Source organism: Montipora capricornis, chromosome 7, assembly GCF_036669925.1.
Source record: "Montipora capricornis isolate CH-2021 chromosome 7, ASM3666992v2, whole genome shotgun sequence".
Classification (NCBI taxonomy): domain Eukaryota; kingdom Metazoa; phylum Cnidaria; class Anthozoa; order Scleractinia; family Acroporidae; genus Montipora; species Montipora capricornis.
The window spans coordinates 48,303,807-48,324,236 of NC_090889.1; the positions used below are offsets into that span (position 1 = coordinate 48,303,807).

At 43.9% G+C, this 20,430-nt stretch overlaps 2 non-coding genes and 1 pseudogene across 2 annotated transcripts; 2 read left to right on the forward strand and 1 right to left on the reverse strand.

Moving 5' to 3' along the window:
• The first annotated feature begins 6,446 nt into the window (after positions 1-6,446).
• LOC138058556 (U2 spliceosomal RNA) lies at positions 6,447-6,627 on the forward strand (annotated as a pseudogene).
• A 12,060-nt stretch (positions 6,628-18,687) lies between these two features.
• LOC138058473 (U1 spliceosomal RNA) lies at positions 18,688-18,851 on the forward strand. The gene has a single exon (XR_011133995.1). It is a non-coding gene; the product is annotated as a U1 spliceosomal RNA (small nuclear RNA).
• Positions 18,852-19,821: 970 nt separating this feature from the next.
• On the reverse strand, positions 19,822-19,940 carry LOC138058366 (5S ribosomal RNA). Its single transcript, XR_011133897.1, has one exon. It is a non-coding gene; the product is annotated as a 5S ribosomal RNA (ribosomal RNA).
• Between the last annotated feature and the right edge of the window lie 490 nt (positions 19,941-20,430).

A 20,430-nucleotide genomic window follows, 5' to 3' on the forward strand; every position in this document is an offset into this window, starting at 1 on the left:
ATTAGTTGGATTAAATTATTATACAACAATGTCTCTAGTTCGGTTAAAACGAATGGCTGGCTCTCTGCTTTCATACCGCTCGAACGCGGCCTACGTCAAGGTTGCGCTCTCTCGATGCCTCTCTACATCCTCACTGCTGAAATCCTCGCGACCCACATCCGCTCTCACACCGCAATCCATGGTCTTCGCCCTCCTGGCTCTGCCACGGAAGTACGTATATCCCAGTAAGCCGATGACACTACTCTCTTCCTCACTGAAGACGCCTCCATCCACACCGCTTTTGAAATCTTCCAGAACTATGAACGCGCCTCTGGAGCCAGGATTAACCTCGACAAATGCAAGGGCTTCTGGTGTGGGGCCTTCATCAGTCGCCAAGACTCCCCTCTAGATTTCGAGTGGAACACCGACGCTTTTCCCGATAAGATCCTCGGGCTCTACGTTGGTAACAGTGACTGCTCCCTGCGAAACCTGGAACATAAAATTGACAAAATCAACACTACCATCGCTGCATGGCGTCACCGCTCCCTTAGCTTTAAAGGACGCGCTCTCATCATCAATGCTCTCCTCACCTCAACACTCTGGTATCACGCCACCAACCTCTATTTCCCCTCTTGGGCTATTGACAACATAGAACGTGCGATATATAATTTCTTCTGGGACAACAAGCGCCCTCTACTATCTCGCGACATCCTTTCCCTTCCTTTGACGGAGGGTGGTTTCAACATTCCGCGAATTGCCACCAAAATACAAGCCCTCCGTATCAACACCATTTGTCGCCTACTCGAACCCGAATGCGCCCACTGGAAATCCTTTACAGCCCATTTCCTCCGCCTCACCAACATGCCCCTCCGAAAACTCACCCTTTCTCTGCCTTACACCCCCCAACACATTGATGCTCGCCTTCCTCTGTACCACAGGGGCCTACTCCTCGCCTGGCACAAACACTCTCCTCATCACATCCGCACAGAACCGCCTGTCATCCTGCCCGACATTATGAATGAACCTCTATTCCGTAGACCCCCTCATCACCGACCACGATACCCCCCTCTACTATCCTGAGTGGGCTCGCCCAGGCCTCATTCAAGTTAAGGATCTTTGCTACATCGCATTCCCGGATTCCTACCCCACCTTGCCATCCACGAACTCCTCACTACTACAGATGCCTCGCCTACTCGCTTCTCTACACGCACCGCTCGTGAATTCCAAACCATCCTTACCGCCCTACCAACATCATGGATTGCTCTTATCACTAAGGCTCAATCTCTTGCCCACCCCTCCCTGCAACCGATTTTCTGTCTCTCAAGACCGGCCACAAACCGAACCACGCGTATTCCCCTGTCTGAAGGATCTACCAAAGTTTTCTCCCAACAACTCCGGGCGACCTGCAACATAACCATACCAGCTCTCCAACACTGGAACTCCAACATGCCCACCCTCCCCTCCTTCAACACTGCATTCTGGCAACAAGTATACCCGACACTGGCATCCAACAAACAAGGCGACGTCAATTGGCAACTTATCCACCGTGTCCTACCAACCGCTCTCTCACTCTATCGTGCACAAGTCTACCACACATCCCTGTGTCACCGCTGTCCCCATACAGACACTATCGAACATGCCATCCTACACTGCCCCTCATCTCACACTTTCTGGCTCACACTCCGTCCCTACCTACTCACCATGACCGACAACCACCTGACCCTTGACGAATCGACTAAACTCTTCGGTCTCCTACCAGACCAACAACGACAGCTTCAACTGAACAACTCCACAACTAAACTCGTGAACTGGACCCTTACTATTGGTCGATGCGCCATTCACAAAGGAGCCGTTGATTATCGCCTACGTTCTGATGTCATACCCCCTATGGATTTATTCACAGCCTCTGTATGATCGCATTTAAAATATCAATACAAATTATGTAAACTCCGCAATCAACCAGAACATTTTGTCAATACCTGGTGTATCCCATCTGCATTAGCCTCTATTGTCAACAATAAGCTCGCCTTCCACCTGTAACCGATTATTATATTATCAGTATAGTAGTTTCCCTCACTTGAAATACCCAACTGTAGCTTTAGCTAGACATACCCAGTGCTATATTGTAATATTTATGCCGAAATAACTGAAACCATGATGTTGGCTCTTATTGTAATACCCGCTAAATTGACAAATGTGAAATAAATACCGCTCGTAGCGAGCTCATTAGAAAAAAAAAAACCATGCGCCTTGACAAGGACCTGTCGGTGTATTTTTCCTACGAAACAGTTTCTAATAGGCAGGAGATCCTCGAAGGCTTTGACACAGCTGGTATTCACATACACTTTACCTCTTCTGTCCAGTTTCGTTGCTTAAATCGGACTTGGATTGTCACATTTAATGACCATCGTGCTAAGAACGTTGCATTAGGCACAGATGAAATAATCATTTGTGGGTGCCAGGTTCTTCTTGGCGACTGTGAAAACCGAGTTCAGTTAGTTAAGGTCTACGAAGCTCCGTGCGAAATGCCTGACACCGTTTTAATTGGCCGCTTGTCGGCCTACGGCAAGGTGTTTTCTTTTCGTCGTGACTGGATGTCGGATAACTTCTTTAATGGAATTCATACGGCAAAGATGCGTATCAACAAAGACATTCTATCGTGTATTCACATTGCGCGTGAATTTATCCGGGTCTGGTACCCGGACCAACCTAAAACATGCCGTCGATGTGGTTCCCATGATCACCTTGCTGGCAAGTGTGATTTGTTTCATTGTCTTAATTGTGAGCTGCCTGGCCAACGTGCTGTCTTGTGTCCATTGCCTGTTATGTGTAGCGTGTGTTTAAAGTCTGATCATCGTTTTTGGGATTGTCCTTTCGTTGTTTTTGGTGGTAATATTTCGTCGGTTCGTAACTCTCGTCCGTCTACGTATGCCGATGTTACCAAAGTTGTCTCTGTGTCTCGCCCGCCGCCTGCTGATGCCCCTGTACCCGTGTTAAAGGATCCTGTGAAGAAGAGTGATGAGAATCACAAGAAAGCGGAGGTTAAGAAGAACGAGGTCGAGAAGAACAAGGAGAACGAGAAGAATGAAGAGGACGAGATGGATGAAGATGAGGAAGATGAGGAAAATGAGGATGATGAGAAGGATGGAGAGGATGAAGATCATTTGGATGAAGGTACCTGGTCCCATGATTGTTCGGGGGTTCAAGAGCGAGAGCATGACTCCTGTGGGGGCGCCGATGAGCATTGCTCTCCTGGCGACTGTGCCTCGGGTGTTTCTTCCCAGGTCCAGCCCCAGGAGCGGTGGCGTGAGCGGGTTATACTCAGGCTTCGCGTATAGACCGTTTCCTTATTTCCCGTGCTCTCCTTTCATTTGTTCAGAACAGCGGTACTTTGCCGTGCGCTTTTTCAGACCATGATTTCGTTTCCCTGAATTTGACTTTGGATGGCTTTGCATGTTCCTGAAATGGTGTTTGGAAGTTTAACTCCAGTCTACTTTCTGATGACGACTTTAAGTTCGAAATGTCTACTCTCATTAATGCTCAGAAACAGCGTTGAGCTAATTTTGCTTCCCTTTGCGCATGGTGGGACGATTTGATATTGAATATCCGTAATTTTTGCATTAGCTTTAACCGTGAACGGAATCGATTAACTAAGTGTTTGATTCATGCTAAATCTGATCTGGCTTTCGGTGATCACTCGGCCTCAATTAGGATTCGAGATTTTGAGAGCGCTCTCTATTCCCTTATTTCACGTGAAATGGAGGGCGCCAAAGTCCGATCACGCGCCAAGTGGGTGGAGGAGGGGGATAGGCCAACACGTTATTTTTTCCATCTTGAGAAGAAAAGGGCCGAGAAAAATTCCTTTGATTGCCTTCTCGCTGCTAATGGTTTGGAGAAGACAGCTGGTGCTGACATTGAATCGATCCTAGTTGATTTTTATAAGAACCTTTATGCTAAGGATGCTCTCGACCTGCGAGTCCAGGGCAGTTTAATCAATGATCTAGAGTTTTCCTTAACTGCCTCCGAATGTGATAGTTGTGAAGGCGAGTTTTCTAGTGAGGAACTTTTCTCGGCCCTTAATAGCCTTCAGACTGGGAAGTCGCCTGGATCAGACGGCCTTCCAACTGTGTACTACATCGCTTTCTGGGAGGACCTCGATGATGTTCTCACTCGTATTTTAAATGAGTGCTATCACCGGGGTTCTCTCACTGATAGTCAACGTGGGGGCTCTTACGCCTGGTTTTTAAGAGAGACGACAATCGCGTAGCTAAGAATTGGTGTCCTTCTTATTTCACTCCTCAATACGGATTATAAAATTGCTTCTAAGGCCATCACCGAGCGTCTGAAACCCATGATGGAATCCATCGTTCATCAGGATCAGACGTGCGGTGTTGTCGGAAGATCGATTTTTTCCAATTTACAAGTTATCCGAGACACCCTGGATATGATTGACAAAACTAATGAGTCTGGAATTCTAGTGACTCTCGACCAGGAGAAGGCTTTTGACCGCGTTGACCATTCTTTCTTTATGTGTACCCTTGTAACATTTGGTTTCAGTCCTTCTTTCTGTAAATGGGTCAGTCTTTTCTACAACAATGTCTTTTCTCGTATAATTGTCAACGGTAATCTTTCGGCCCCAGTGTTTCTGGAAAGGGGAGTGAGGCAGGGTTGTCCCCTGTCTCCTCTCCTTTATGTACTCGCCTCTGAAGTCCTCTCAACCCAAATTAGGCGGTGCGATCAGATTATCGGTTTCCGGCTTCCAGGCGCTTCCGGACTTCAATTTAAAATTTCGCAATATGCCGATGATGCTACAATATTTTTAAAGACTGAAACCTCTCTTTGTCGTCTTTTGGAAGTTATTCGTAGATTTGAATTGGGTTCTGGCGCTAAACTTAATACCTCCAAGACTGAGGCCATGTGGCTCGGCCGATGGCGGTCACACGGGGGTTCTCCCTTTGGTTTGAAGTGGGTTCCCAAGATCAAGATCTTCGGTGTCTATTTCGCTAACGGCTTGCTCTTGGTGGAATCTGATGATTGGAAATCCAAACTCGATAGACTTGAGACTCTCTTAAACCTGTGGAAACAAAGGGAGCTTTCATTTATCAGTCGCGCCATGATTGTCAATGTTCTTGATGCTAGCCGTTTCTGGCATGTTGCTAAGATTCTCCATCCCCCGCGATGGGTTTGCGATCGTTTTCACCGCTTGGTTTGGTTTTTTATATGGAAAGGGAGGATGGAGAATGTAAGCCAGCAGCGTTGTTGTGCCCCATTAAAGATGGGGGGCCTAAACATTGTCGACTTCCGTACAAAATGTATGAGCTGCGCCTTTCTTGTTTTTCTTCTCTGCGTGATAGCTTCGGCTGTGAAAAATGGCACTTTCTAGCTCGCTATTTTCTTGGACGCCACCTCGCTAAGCTTGATCCTCGTTTCTCCTTTTCTTCGAATTCTGTTCCTGTTTCTCCTGAGCCCTCCTTTTTCTATCGTCTCTGTCTGTCGGTTTTTCAATCTTTGTTTGATCGAAATGGTGCCCTGCCTGACGATTTGTCCTCTAAGAACATTTACTCTCTGCTCTATGCTTTTCCCTGACGTGTGCTGGCTACCGGGGCGACGTTGTTGGCCGCCCCATTAATCGGTGGGCCTTGGTGTGGCGAAAGTCCCGTTTAAAGTTTATTGAAAATAGAAAATCTGATTTGATTTGGCTTCTTTTACCTGATGCGGTCCGCGTTCTATATAATCTTAGGGCCTGGGGTTATATCGACGTGGACCTTTGTGCAATATGCTCGACCTGAAACTGCTAAACATTGTTTTGTTGATTGTCGTAGAACTGTGCGGGTTTGGAACTACTTTGCAGCTTCATTTTCTCGTCTTCTCGGTTTTCCCTTTGTTTTGTCTTTCCCATCTGTCTTGTTCCCCTTTTCTATCTGTTCGTCTTCTCCTGGCCCTTCAGTTTTTTATTATTTGGCTGCGACCGTCCTTTTTTTCATTTGCCATGCGCGCATTCTTGCAACTTTTCGCAACAGAACTCTAGGTATTCATTCAATTATCAACAATGTTGTTAAGGATGTTAGATCGCGCGTTCAGGGTAACTCTTTAGATAGGGTGAAGTCATTTTGGTCTATTTCGAACGTTGTTTGTTCTGTCTCTCAGGACAATAAAATTACCTTTCATCTTTAGTTTTTATCATGAGCTTCCGTAGCTAGGTATTTAGTATGGCTTTTGCCTTAATGGACTTCTGATTTTGGACTTTGGTTTTTGTAGCTAGGTTAGTTAGTTTCGACTTTGAGCCGTGCTTAGCATGAACTTCCTTTATATTACTGTAATCTTTTTGGGTTCCTTTTAGGTTCATCACTGTAATCTTTTTCGGTTCGTCTTAGGTCCATCACTGTAATCTTTTTCGGCTCCTCTTAGGTCCATCACTGTTATTTGGGGGATTTGATCTTTTTACCTGGGCCCTTCAGCCCTTGTAAATAAACTTTTATCAAAAGAAAAAAAAATCTGTTCTTATCAGCTTAATATCTGATACGCTGCTCATCCAGCAGCTCATATATTAAACTGATTTTTGGAACTGGGCCGTGGAAAAGAGGCTTGCCTCGTCCTGGCCACGGGTTGCCTTGGTATAGCACTACCTCCGAGTGTGGTCCACTTCCCTCTGGGGAAGAAATAATCAAATGAAAGCAGAACAAGTGCCCAATCAACCTTCACATTATGTTCTCTTCTCTAGGTAGCATAGCAGCGAGTGGACAGCACGACACGACAGGACAAGGATCATGTGACCTCCATTACCACATGGTATGCGCAGACACGTTGCGTTTTGTGGTCCCGGAGAGGCCTTTTTCTGACCACTGTGCTATTTCTTTCTCATGGGCTCTCCCCAGCCCCGTTCCTCCGGGTCCGGTGCTGTGGAAGCTCAATCTTTCTGTTCTGGATGAGGCCGAGTATATCGACCTCATCTCCAATTTTTGGTCTTATTGGCAGTCTTATTTGTCTAGTCTTGCTGTTCATCTTAAAAGTCATATTGATTCTGGTCGTCTTTCTTTTCTTCCCGTGTACCTTTCTACTCTGTCTCGTCTTCGTGCTATGGATGTTGAGGTTGCTCGTGGTGCTCAAGTTCGTGCCTGGTCGAGGAGGGTGAGTCCTCCTCTGCTTACTTCTTCCGGCTTGAAAAGAAAAACGGCACTGACCGTAATATCTCGGCGCTGAGAGCTAGTGATGGTACTTTGGTTACGGATAAGGATGGGTTGTGTGATGTTTTTCGTTCTCTCTATTCGGATCTTTTCTCTGCTGCTCCTTGTGACTCCAATGCTCGTGCTGAGCTTCTTCCTAACATTTCTTCTTCAGTTCTTCCTTTTGACGATAGCGAGGTGTGCGAAGGTCTTCTCAGCCAGGAGGAGTGTTTTGCGGCTCTTCAGGCCATGGCCCGTGGTAAATCTCCTGGTTGTGATGGCCTTCCCATAGAATTCTATTTAAAATTTTGGCATGTTTTGGGCTTTGATTTAGTTTGTGTTTTGAATTCTGCTTTGGTTTATGCTCTTTGTCTTGCTCTCAGCGCCGAGGTATCATTACTTTATTGTTTAAGAAAGGAGATCGTCTTGATCCCAAAAACTGGCGTCCAATCTCCCTGTTGAATGTCGATTACAAAATCACTTCTCGTTCTATTGCTGCTCGTCTTCTTAAGGTTATTCATTTGGTTGTCGATAAGGATCAGTCTTGTGGTGTTCCTGGCCGTTTTATTGGTGAAAATGTTGCTTTTCTTCGTGATGTTGTTGATTTCTGAGCTTCTTCTGGTGCTCCTGCTGCTCTTCTTTCGCTTGATCAACAAAAGTTATTCGACAGGGTTGATTGGGCGTTCCTTCGTTCTGAAAATGCGTTGAAGAGCATTTCCATTGCGTTTTAAAACGTTGGCAATGTTTTTCAACGGAACCGAAATGCGTTGCAAATCCATTTCAAAATCATTTCAAAACATTGTCAATGCGTTGTCAAACATTGACAACGCGTTTAATGAAACCGCCACGGGTCGTTTCGAATCATTCATAGCACCGCTGCTATTAGTTACTACGAAATCTTTACAACGAATTGTTACGCAACTCTAGCACGTACGTATCGGTTTGAATTTGAGCAGAAACAACAAATACATGGAATTTTCCTGTAATTTTGCAGAGAACGCGGCTAAGTGTAAAACTCAACTATCCTATGGCTGCTGTTACTTATCTTTTTGGCTTCAGGCTTACGGTGTTGAACGAAATTACGGCGATACAAAGACTGTCTGATACATGCGTGTGTTTCAAATGACATTCGATTTGAACAATCGATCGAGTCTTAAATTTAACTGAATTCAAATCAACCGTTCCTTTGTGAAAAACTTTAATATTATTTTTGGTATTAATTACGCTTTATTGTTTATCGTTTTGACAAGAGATATTGTGTACGTGTATATATATACATTTACTGTGCAGTGTAGGATTTTTATAATAGAAATAAATGGCTCCAATCCTTGTCAAAATTAATACTTTTGCCATCGGCGACTGGTTTGAGAGAGCGTTTAAATTAAATATACATCCCTAAATTGTAGAAGGAGATCGGACAAAACTCGCGTTCCGCACAGTACGTAGGTTATCAACGAAAATGGATGAATACAGGAACCTTGTGAACTCGGGTAAGGACTCGCGCACGAAACATGTAAAAATCAACACTGTGGGTGTTCGGATTTGCATGCATGTAGTGTCCTGACATGAGTTAAATTAAAACTTGTTGCCTAACACCATACAAATAGCTGCAAGTTTAAAGTATCTTACGGGTGTCAAAACCTATAGGTTTCCATGATATTTAACGATGGTTTAATAGCGCTAACCATGCTTCGAGCAACCCAGGCCTGTAGTTTCTTGAAGATTCCCACAAGTAGAAGTGTGACATTCCACAGGCAAAGATGTGTCGGCAAGTTCTCTTGTTTCCGGAATGAAGGACAGATACTTCATTGTTTTCATCTTTAAGTCCACAGATAATATTTTGGCTTCAAATACCACTGCTCCTTTCCGTTCCGCGAATCTCGTTGTACATATGCACGAGATTGCTCGTACCCCCAACATGTTTGACTCCTCTCAATGTTTACCTTACAACGAGTGCCATCTGACTTGGCCCAATGACCAAATTGCTTTGTGTGTTCACAAGTCTTTTTTACGCTCAAGGCATTACATTCTCAATTATAAACTCTATTTTGACTGACCACTCTACTCCACTAAGTAAATAGTTCACCCTGTGGCCAAAATAGATTTGACTTAAAATAAAGAACACTTTATGTGTAACCAATACGAAAAATCGGGCCGATAAATTGATCCAGAGAATTTCAGTTGGCAACTGCAACAAAATACCGCAACATCACAAACATGATTTGTATGGCACATGGATTAAACAAAGGAATGTCAACGTTGCGCACGAGCGATCACGAATTTGAACTGCTGATACAGAAAAAATTTTGTTCTGCGGGCCTCCTAAAATTGCTTTTACCCCAGTGCAGATCAAACCCTTTTTCGCTTAAGTTATCAAAACGGTCAGTTTGCCAACCATTGCAATAAAACACCATAAAGATAACAGGCGCAAAACGAACCATAACATGAGCTAACATGTAGCGCGCCTTTGTCTGCCTCAGTGTCTGCTTCGTAATGTTTGTATGAAATCACCAGGGAAAATAAATAACCATTAATAACCATTCCCTTGAGTAGCAAGTGAAGGCGTCATCAGAAATACTTAAAATACTAAATAGGAGTGAAATTTCCTGAAACGCAATCGTTTGCCAAGAGCAAGGCAAGGCTACATTGATAAAAAAAGATATTTGTCAAATGCGTGGTGTGCGTGACTTGGGATGATGAGTTAAGAACGATGAAAATTGCTATACCGTCGGTTGCATTTAATCGTGAACAGCTTGATGCATTTCAAAGACTTTTTGAAGCTTACTCTTTGTTTTCGAAACGAATGGAATCGAAAAGTTTACTTAAAATTTATGACAGAAAAAATATTGAACTAATTAGTGGCAAGCTGATCGGGGGCGAAGCGCCAAACAAATCACGCAAACATTTTCTTTTTCAACGTTCATACTTCTGGTGGGTATATTGGCTGGCTGTTGCTTCGCAAAATTTTTAATGTAAGTTGCGACAAATTGCTCTTTATTGATCAAACAAAATCAAATTCTCTCAGATGCAGAATTATGATGTTCAATTGAATTTGTTGCTGGTAAATAAACCGCTATTGGTTGTGTTGACGATGTATTTAGCTTTGTTTTCAACGTTTTGTGCAGAATTTGTATCAAACGTTGGAAAAAGTTGCCAACGCGTTGGCAACGCGTTTTTCATCCATTCTTAAACATTTGTTGAACATTGTCAACGTTTTTACAATGGACTGAATAACATTACAAATGCGTTGAGAACCATTATCAATGCGTTGTAATGCATTATCAACGCATTTAAAATGCATTGAAAATGCATTACAACGCTATTTTCGTTAAGCCCGGTTTTCCCAAATAGGGTCACAATTTTTAAGTTTTTCTGGAGTGGTAAGCGGGATTTGGTCGCTCGTCGTGTTGTGGTTCAGCCTTCTTGTTTGGGTGGGTTCTCTGTTGTGGATTTCCAGTGTAAGGTTATGGCTCTTCATGTTCAGTGGGTTCGTTGTTTTGTTTCTTCTCCGTCTTCTTGGGTCTCTTTCATGGTTTTTTGGTTTTCTTCCCGGCTTGCTGCTCGTCCACATCTCGTTTTTACTGCTCCGCTTTGTTTTTCGCCGGATTCTCTGCCTCCGTTCTATAGTTCTCTGTTGACTGCTTGGCGGGTGTGTAAAGGATCCCTTACTGCGTCTTCTTTGGGTATTGGTTTGGGTATTGATTTTTGTCCTGTTTCTACTATGTCTACGAAATCTGCTTATTTGTTTCTTTTGTCCGAGAATGCTGTCTATCCTCATTGTGAGGGGAAGTTCTTTCCTTTGTTTGGTTCTCTTTATTGGTCCTCTACTTGATGTCAGCTTTTCTTTTTTGATTTGGATCGTCCTGTTATTGATTTATGTTGGAAAATTTCTCATGGGGTCCTTTACACGGCCGAGAGGCTTGCTGGTTTTGGTTATGCTCTTTCTACTGCTTGTTTTTGTTCTGCTCCTGTCGAGTCTCTTCAACATTTGTTTTACCACTGTCCTCTTGCAGTCAGTGTCTTGTCGTGGCTTCAGTCTCTTATGTTTCTGGCTTCTCCTCTTTGTCCTTCTATCTTGGTCCGTCATGCACTTTTTGGTTTCTCGGCTGATGAGTTGTCTGTGGTTCCTCAGGTTTTTGTTTATATGTTGAATGTTTGCAAGTTTTGTATTTGGGGGGCTCGGAATGATTTTCGTTTTAGGGGTGTTCATCCCTCGGCTGTTGATGTTATGGAGCATGTGAAGTCTCGGGTTCGGTTTAATCTCCCTTTGTTTTTCCATGGTTTCCGGTCTGACCGTCGTCGCCGTTATTTTGTTCGTCAGTGGGGTGGTCGTGGTGTGGTGGCTTTGTTACAAAATGATGCCTTCGTTGTTCATATTTAAGTTCTGGTTTTGTGTTGTGTTTGCATGTCCTGGCCGTTTTTTCTGGGGTGAACCAACGTCTTGGCGTTGAGTGAGTCTGTTGACAAGCGGTCTTTTATTGGTCGCTTTTCGCCCTTGTGCTGGGTCGTGCTTGTTTTGGTTTGTCCAGTTGTTTTTGAGTGCTTTTTATCGTTTTGTCAAATTGTCATTTAGGAGTGTAAGTCAGGCGAGGCATCTCCTAGGTGCAATTCTTCGTTTGTCTTTTTGTCTTTTGTTATTTGTTGGTAGGGGCAGGGTTCATTTCCCCGGCGAAGTTAGCGTGTTGGTGCACCCCCGTTTGAGGTGAACCGTTGTTTCACGGATTCGTCGTTATGTCTGGCGGCCATTGCACTCACCCTACTGGGGGGCCAGCCATTCGCCTTAAACATAAAAAACTTACCTGAATGCGGGTTTGGCTTTGTAAGTCAAACCCTGTTTGGTAGTCTTCAATTTTTGCTGGGAGACATTCATTTTTGGAGTGTGGGCCTGGGCTTCCTTTTGTTTCATTTTGGAGTGTGGTTTTTCATTCATTTTTTTGGAGTGTGGTAAAGTTTTTGTTGTGATTTTCTTTGCTGTTGTTGGTTTCTTTGTTTTCTTTTTTCTTATATCTTAATAACTGAGTGGAATATTAGTGTGATTCTTTAAGTTGATAATTATTTCTTAATTGACATTAGTCTTTTAGCAGCTGCAGGTTTAATTTTCGTTAAAAGATTTTGTACTGTAATTGGTAAAAGGATTTAGTTAAAAACAGATTAATTTATAAAAGAATTTCATATATCTACGCATAATGGTGCCGCGCAACATGCGCACTCTTATCATAAAGTTCGGCTTCCCGGCTGGGACGTCCCATGCCGGGGTTGCCGGCATCATTGCTGACTCCCTGGATGGTCTGGTTGCTTCAATCCAGGTCTGTCCGGGGGGCTTTATCCGCATTTCTTTCATTGATCCTACGTACAAGAAGACCTATGAGGAGGCCGGTTCCATTTCATCTGGTGATGTTCATTGTAACGTGGTTGTTTGGACTCCAATTACCTTTGTCATGGTGTATTTGTTTCCCTTTGAGGGCAATAATGACCGGGTTAGGGAGGCCTTAAAATTTGTTGGGGACGTAAAAGAAATTAAACATCAATAGTGGTCAAATGTCCCTGGTGTGCATACAGGTACCGGTTTGGTCCGCATGGTGCATAAGCACGATATTCCGTGCAACGTTATAATTGATGGTGTGAACTGCCGCGTATGGTATAAGGGACAGCCCCTTGTCTGTGATATGTGTAACGACAATCACAAGGCGGCTGACTGCCCTCTAAAGGGGAAATGTAAGCGGTGCCACGAAGCAGGGCATTTTGTCCGTCATTGCCCTAAGCCTGCATGGTACGTGCCGGGTGACCAGGCTACGCATAATGATGAAGAGTTTAGTGATAATGATAGTGTTGCTAATGATGTTGGTGCTGGTGCAGATAATGTTCCAGTTGTTGTGCCTGATGCTGTTGAGCTGGTGGTTGTCCCTGAGGCTGTGCCTGCTGGGGACCCCGCCGGGCCTGTTGTCTGTTCCTGGTGCGACCATGGAGGTGGGGGCGAGTGAATCTACTGTTGAGTCCAAGGCGATGGTTGTGGATGAGCTGGATAACCAGCTTGATGAGTTGGTCAGCCAGCCTTTGTTGGTTAGTCAGTCTAATGGGGCTGAGGAGAGGGTTCTGGATCCCTCTCCTAGGCAGGGGTCATCGGGTGATGGTGTTTTGGAGGTCCCCGCTACAGTGGGAGCAACTCAGGAGGAGGTTTTGGATTCCTCCCCTTCATTCTCTCCCCTTTTGGGGTCTGTTTCGTCTTTGCCGCCCTCGTCGGGGGGTTCTGTTGGTGTGGCTGGGGATAGTTCGGCCTCATTGGATGGGGAAAAGGATTCTAGGGTCCTGAGATCTAGAATCCCTGTCAAGGCTGGGCGTGCTGGTGGCTCCGTGGACACACAGCCTCTGGTGTCACCGGAGGAAAAGGCACGCATGGTTCAACGTTTGAAGGCGGCTCTTCCGTCTTCTACGGACGATCTTGTCGAGGGTACTCACCCCCACATTCGTTTGCAGTGCCTCTTCCTCCCCGGGTCAGCTCTTGTTCTGGTCCGCGGATGTCTCTTCGTGCATCCTCTCGTTCCCGGTCTCGTTTCGGGGATGAGAGGCCTCCTGTTAGTCTGGACTCCCGTAGGTCTTCACGTCAACGTGCTGCTTTACCTAGCCCTGCTAGGCACCGTTAAAATTTACTGTTGTCTCGCCACTTTTTAGTTTTTCGTCATGGGTTTTTTTCTACTTTTTGTTATATTATGGCTCTCACAATTATTTCTGTTAACGTTAATGGGTTGAGAGATGGTGACAAGCGTCTTGGTTTTCTCCAGTGGTTGTCCCGTCTCTCTCCTTCGGTAGTTTGTCTACAGGAGACCCACGCCGTCTCTAATGATGATCTCCTTTCTTGGTTTTCTCGGTTTGGTTATTTGTGTGCTGGTTCTTTTGGTACAAATCATTCTCGTGGTGTGGTTGTTTTGTATCGTTCAGTTTTGGAGTGTCGGTATGTTGTTTGCGAGTTCCAAGGTCGTTTTGTTTTGGTTGAGTTTGGTCTTTGGGGTTCTGTTTTCTGTGTTGCTTCTATCTATGCTCCTAATCGTAATCCTAATCGTGACGCTTTTTTGGTTCCTTGTGTTGACTCTATCGATCCTGCTGTTCCAACTCTTTTGTGTGCCGATTTCAACACGGTCCTGGACCGTGTTCGCGATCGCCGTGGGTCTTGTCCTTTTGATGTCTCTCGAGAAAGTTCTGCTTTGTTGTTGGCTTTGTTTTCGGATTGTTGTGTGGTGGATATTTGGCGTGAAAGCCACCCAAATGATTCTGCTTTTACCTGGTTCCGGCCCGATGGGGCCATTGCATCACACATTGACCTCATCGGTTGCCCGTATTTTTTTATTTTTTTTATTTCTACTATACTAACGTTACTTACAAAAACAATCCTCTATTATACTAGCATTACTTACAAAAATTACATTACTTACATTACGGGCTACTTACACTACTAACAATACAATGCAATACTCTACTTTTTTTTCACATTAAGAACAAAATTACACTATTACATTGCAGCAAAAAGAAGCCAAAAAAAAATAAATTCAATAAATAAATCAATAAATATATATATATACACATGCACACATCCATACACACACATACATATACATATACATGTACACCTCTACTTAGTTGAATAGCAAACTAGATGAAAAAATCCATTTCTTTTTGAACAAATTATTATTTATATTGTTTTTTAAACTTATGAAACGTTCAATTTCATACTTCATTTTCAGTCTGACCTTAAATCTCTGTAAGTCAGGGTACCTTTGATCTCTCCTGCAGTCCCATAGATACAATTTTCCGATAATAATAAAAAAATTCAGAAGGTTTAGAAGTGAAGAATTTTGAGAGGAGATTATTCCCACTACTACATCTTGAAGTGATAATTGGATCCTGTCATTCGTTAGAGAGAGCCAATAGCACTCGACATCAGACCAAAACAACCTTGAATGCCTGCATAGAAAAAGTAAGTGGTGTAATGTTTCAGGTACTGTCTCACAAAAAGTACAGAGATGACTTTCTTTGAAACCGATTTTATGCAATGTAACATTAGTAAACAGAATAGACTTTAATATTTTGTATTGAAAAGCTTTTACGTATGGTTCAAAAGCAACACTATGAGGAAGTATAAAGACTTGTTTCAGCTGGTCAAGAGACAGGTGGAATTCACTTCTTAGATTAATAGTAGCATTTGCAAATTGCGCCTTATTACTGATCAATAAATTATAATAATCTCTTGATTTTTTTTCGTTACATCAAAGGTGTTATTTTTTATTTTTAAGATTGGAGTAGGTGCTGGAGGATTCTGAGGAGTATCTAATTTAAGGTTAATTGGTATAGAGTGATGGAGTCCTGCCCACTTTAAAAGATTTGTTTTGCTAAGTTTGCGTGTGACACAGTTAAATGATTCTTCAACGTTCAAATGAAATAACAGATCCTTGACAAAAAGTATTCCAGATTCAAAATACTTTTTATAGTAAACAGGTTTATTTCCAATGAGTATCTCTTTATTGTTCCAAATTATATAACACCAATTGTGTTCTGAATCAAAGGTATTTCGAAAATGAGTCCACCAGCTCAGAAGTTCATAGTAAAATTGAGAAAATTGTGGATAATCTTTCAAATCATAATTACAGTTAAAGAAGAATAAGGCACTGAACCGTTCCAAAAGGTAACATAGGTTGGCCGTATGCTTGGGTACCTTATGTGTCTTCTGTAGACATTCTGCCGTGTCCTTTTTCTGACCACTGTGCTCTCTCTTTCTCATGGGCTCTCCCCAACTCCGTTCCTCTGGGTCCGGGGTTGTGGAAGCTCAACCTTTCTGTTTGGGATGAGGCCGAGTATATCGACCTCATCTCAACTTTCTGGTCTTATTGGCAGTCTCGTCAGTCTTCTTTTCCTTCCCTCACTGGGTAGTGGGACAGCAGTAAAGCCCATATTAAGCGTATTAGTATTAATTATTGTGTAAATCATGGTAAGAGTAAAGTAGTTGAACGTGATATTTTGTCTAAACTGGCTGCCCATTTAAAAGTTCATGTTGATTCTGGTCGTCTTTCTTTCCTTCCTGTGTACCTTTCTACTCTGTCTCGTCTTCATGCTATGGATGTTGAGGTTGCTTGTCGTGCTCAAGTTCGTGCAGGAGGGTGAGTCCTCCACTGCTTACCTCTTCCGGCTCGAAAAGAAAAACGGCACTGACCGTAATATCTCGGCGCTGAGAGCTACTGATGGTACTTTGGTTGCGGATAAGGATGGGCTGTGTGATGTTTTTCGTTCTTTCTATTCGGATCTTTTCTCTGCTGCTCCTTGTGGTTCTAATGCTCGTGTTGAGCTTCTTTCCAACATTTCTTCGGTTCTTCCCTTTGATGATAGTGAGGGGTGCGAAGGTCTTCTCAGCCAGGAGGAGTGTTTTGCTGCTCTTCAGGACATGGCCCGTGGTAAAGCTCCTGCTTGTGATAGCCTTCCCAAGGAATTCTATTTAAAATTTTGGCATGTTTTGGGTTTTGATTTAGTTTGTGTTTTCAATTCTGCTTTTGGTTTGGGCTCTTTGTCTCGCTCTCAGCGTCGAGGTATCATTACTTTATCATTTAAGAAAGGGGATCCTCTTGATCCCAAAAACTGGCGTCCAATCTCCTTGTTGAATGTCGATTATAAAATTGCTTGTCGTTCTATTGCTGCTCGTCTTCTTAAGGTTATTCATTTGGTTGTCGATAAAGATCAGTCTTGTGGTGTTCCTGGCCGTTTTATTGGTGAAAATGTTGCTTTTCTTCGTGATGTTGTTGATTTTTGCTCTTCTTCTGGTGCTCCTGCTGCTCTTCTTTCTCTTGATGAAGGAAAGGCATTCGACAGGGTTGATTGGACGTTCCTTCGTTCTACTTTATATGCCGTGGGTTTCGGGCAGTCGTTTGTTGAGTGGGTTAATTTATTTTACAATAATGTGAGTAGTTGTGTTAATGTTAATGGTTATATTTCAAATTCTTTTAAGTTATCTCGTGGGGTGAGGTAGGGATGTCCCCTGTGCCCCCTTCTTTATGTTTCAGTGGCTGAGGTTCTGCCTTGTAATATACGTTGTAATGGTTTAATTTCTGGTTTGTCTCTTCCTGGTTCTTCACCTTCTTTGCCTGTTGTTTCTGCGTACGGTGATAATACCACGTTGGTTGTTTGTTCCGTTCCTGGTATTTTGGCTGTTTTTGATGTTTATTCTTTGTACGAGAGGTGGTCTGGGGCTAAATTAAATTATGGTAAATGCGAAGGTTTGTGGTTGGGAGGTTGGAATGGGCGCACTGACTCACCGATTAACATTACTTGGTCGTCAGTGAAGGTGAAGGTGTTGGGGGTTTTTCTGGGTCCGGGCAATGTGGAGGAGGACAATTGGAGGCCACGTATCACCGCGGTGGAAAATGGTTTAAACTCTTGGTGTCAGCGATCCTTATCTTTTAAGGGCAGGGCACTTGTTATCAGTGCCTTGGCCCTTTCCCGTGTGTGGTACGTGGCCTCTCTAATCCATGTTCCCCGGTGGGTCAGTGTGGAATTAAATACGTTAATTTTTAAGTTTTCCTGGAGCGGTAAGCGGGATTTGGTTGCTCATCGCGTTGTAGTTCAGCCTTCTTGTTTGGGTGGGTTCTCTGTTGTGGATTTCCAGTGTAAGGTTATGGCTCTTCATGTTCAGTGGGTTCGTCGCTTTGTTTCTTCTCTGTCTTCTTGTGTCTCTTTCATGGTTTTTTCGTTTTCTTCCCGACTGTGGAGTCTCTTTCACATTTGTTCTTTCACTGTCCTCTGGCTGTCAGTGTTTTGTCGTGGCTTCAATCTCTTATGTTCTTGGCTTCTCCTCTTTGTCCTTCTATCTTGGTTTGCCATGCGCTTTTTGGTTTCTCGGCTGATGAATTGTCTGTGGTTCCTCGGGTTTTTGTTTATATGTTGAATGTCTGCAAGTTTTGTATTTGGGGGGCTCAGAATGATTTTCGTTTTAGGGGTGTTCGTCCCTCGGCTGTTGATGTTCTGGAGCGTGTGAAGTCTCGAGTTCGGTTTAATCTCCCTTAGTTTTTCCGTCGTTTCCGGTCTGACCGCTGTTATCGTTATTTTGTCCGTTAGTGGGGTGGCCGTGGTGTGTTGGCTTCATTGCAAAATGATGCTTTGGTTGTTCATATTTAAGTTTTGGTTTTGTGTTCTGTGTGCGTGCCCTAGCCGTTTTTCTGGGGTGAGCCAACGTCTTGGCGTTGAATGAGTCTGTTGACGGGTGGCCTTTTGTGGGTCGCTTTTCACCCTTGTGCTGGGTCGTGCCTGTATTGGAATCCTTATTATCGTTTTGTCGAATCATCATTTAGGAGTGTAAGTCAGGCCAGGCATCTCCTAGGTGCAATTCTTCATTTGTCTGTTTGTCTTTTGTTATTTGTTGGTATGGGCGGGGTTCGATTCCCCGGCGAAGTTGGCGTGTTGGTGCACCCCCGTTTGAGGTGAACCGTTGTGTTTGACGGATTCGTCATTATCTCTGGCGGCCATTGCACTCACCCTACTGGGGGGTCAGCCATTCGCCTTAAACATACAAAAACTTACCTGACGCGGGAGGCACTGTGATCAGGGAGGCAGTCCTCTCAAGGTGAGGCTCTCTCATTGCTCTTCGATTGGGTTGACCCTCGCGATTACCCCAAATGTGGGTAACTTGAGCGTATAATTTCTGGTAGAGGGGACCTCCGTTCGCGCTAGTCCCCACACCAACCCGCGGTGGCAAAGTTGGCTAATTGGAAGGTTTGTTGGTATCGTTTCAGGCAGGGAAGGGCAGGAGATGCACTGGTGTTGTAAGGACTAAGCAAGGTGAGTTGTATTTGTGAAGTCCACTGCTGAAATTCTAGGTGAATGTTCTGTACTTGGTGCACTGCAAAACTGTCATTTTATTTCTTTTATTCTTGGCCGTAGAGAGAGCGAGACGACGTGTTCATTTCAGCCGCATCGATTAGCGGCTCTTCCATCAATAGACGAGTGAGACAAGAAAATGCCAGCGGGTTGAGTTCTTGTCCTCGTGCATCATTTGAAAAACGTAAGTGGATGTGTGTTTGTACTGCTCGATCGCCCATCTATATGTGTGATCAATTTCTTTTGCGTTGTGTTATGTTGCGTTCTGGAGAGCCCGTTATGCATTGAGTAACTGAGGACCCACCAGATCAGTTGGCGTTACATTTCTGTGGCCAACACTTTGTGGTTTCTCTATGTTATCAGTTAATTGAATTGTTATCATAAAAAGTAAATCTTTTATGCTCAGGATAGTGTCTTGTCCACCCTTTGAATACATACTGTCCGTGTTGAGCAGGGAACAGTAAGACTTTGAAGTGCGCTACGTCACATAAGTCACCTTTTCGCAAGATGAATGTTATAGTGTTGTAGCCTTCGTTGTATACATATCATCCGGGCTAGATTAACTTCCATCTAATGCATAACAGTGCATGCATTTTTTACTTGTCGTATCCTGTTCTTTGCTCACACAAAAAGATACGTTTAATGTCATAAACATTGGATTGATAAGATCTTGCGTGCACGCGCTCCCTTGGGAATACAAGTTCCACTTTCTGGTGTGAACTGTTTTGTTTTTGTTGTATGTCTCATTTTTGACATATCTTTGGCATGTTCTTTCATGGAGAAAACTGAGATTATTTGAGATAATCAAGTGTACAGAAGGAAAAAGGGAAGCCTACAACACGGGGTATTCTCAATCGGTCTCCCATCCAAGTACTAACCCTGCCTGACAGGGCTTAACTTCGGTGATCGGACGAGAACCGGTGTTTTCCCTGTGGTATGGTCCTAGACAAGTAATTAGCGTGAAAATTAACTTTGTTATAAGGGGGAAATGAAATCGAGGTCTGAGCAAGCAAAATGTGCATTTGTCCATTTACTGTCAACGCAAGTGCCATGCAATGCTGGTGGCTGCCGCCCACTGTACAAGGGCGATTGCTGTGTGCGCATTGCTTTTAGGTTGGCTTTGGGCATTCCTTCCTTGGCACGGATTGTAATCGGACCACCATATCTTGTGGCCATGAGACTGGGAGCACCTTGTCGGCTGTGAGCATCAACGGGCATCGCTTCTCGGCCTTTTGGCTAAGATCAAGTGTCTTAGTTCCGAAAGTTTTGAGAATTTCCTTCTTTTCGCGTCCTGGATCACCGGTTTTTTTCGTCTGAGCAAGTTTTTAGTGTTTTGGCCGAGTCCTTTGGATTATTTTGGAGTTCGTAACAAGGTTTTTTCGGATTTCCTGACGTTTTTCGAGTGGCGTGTTGAAGATGGCCGTGAGACCTCGCAATG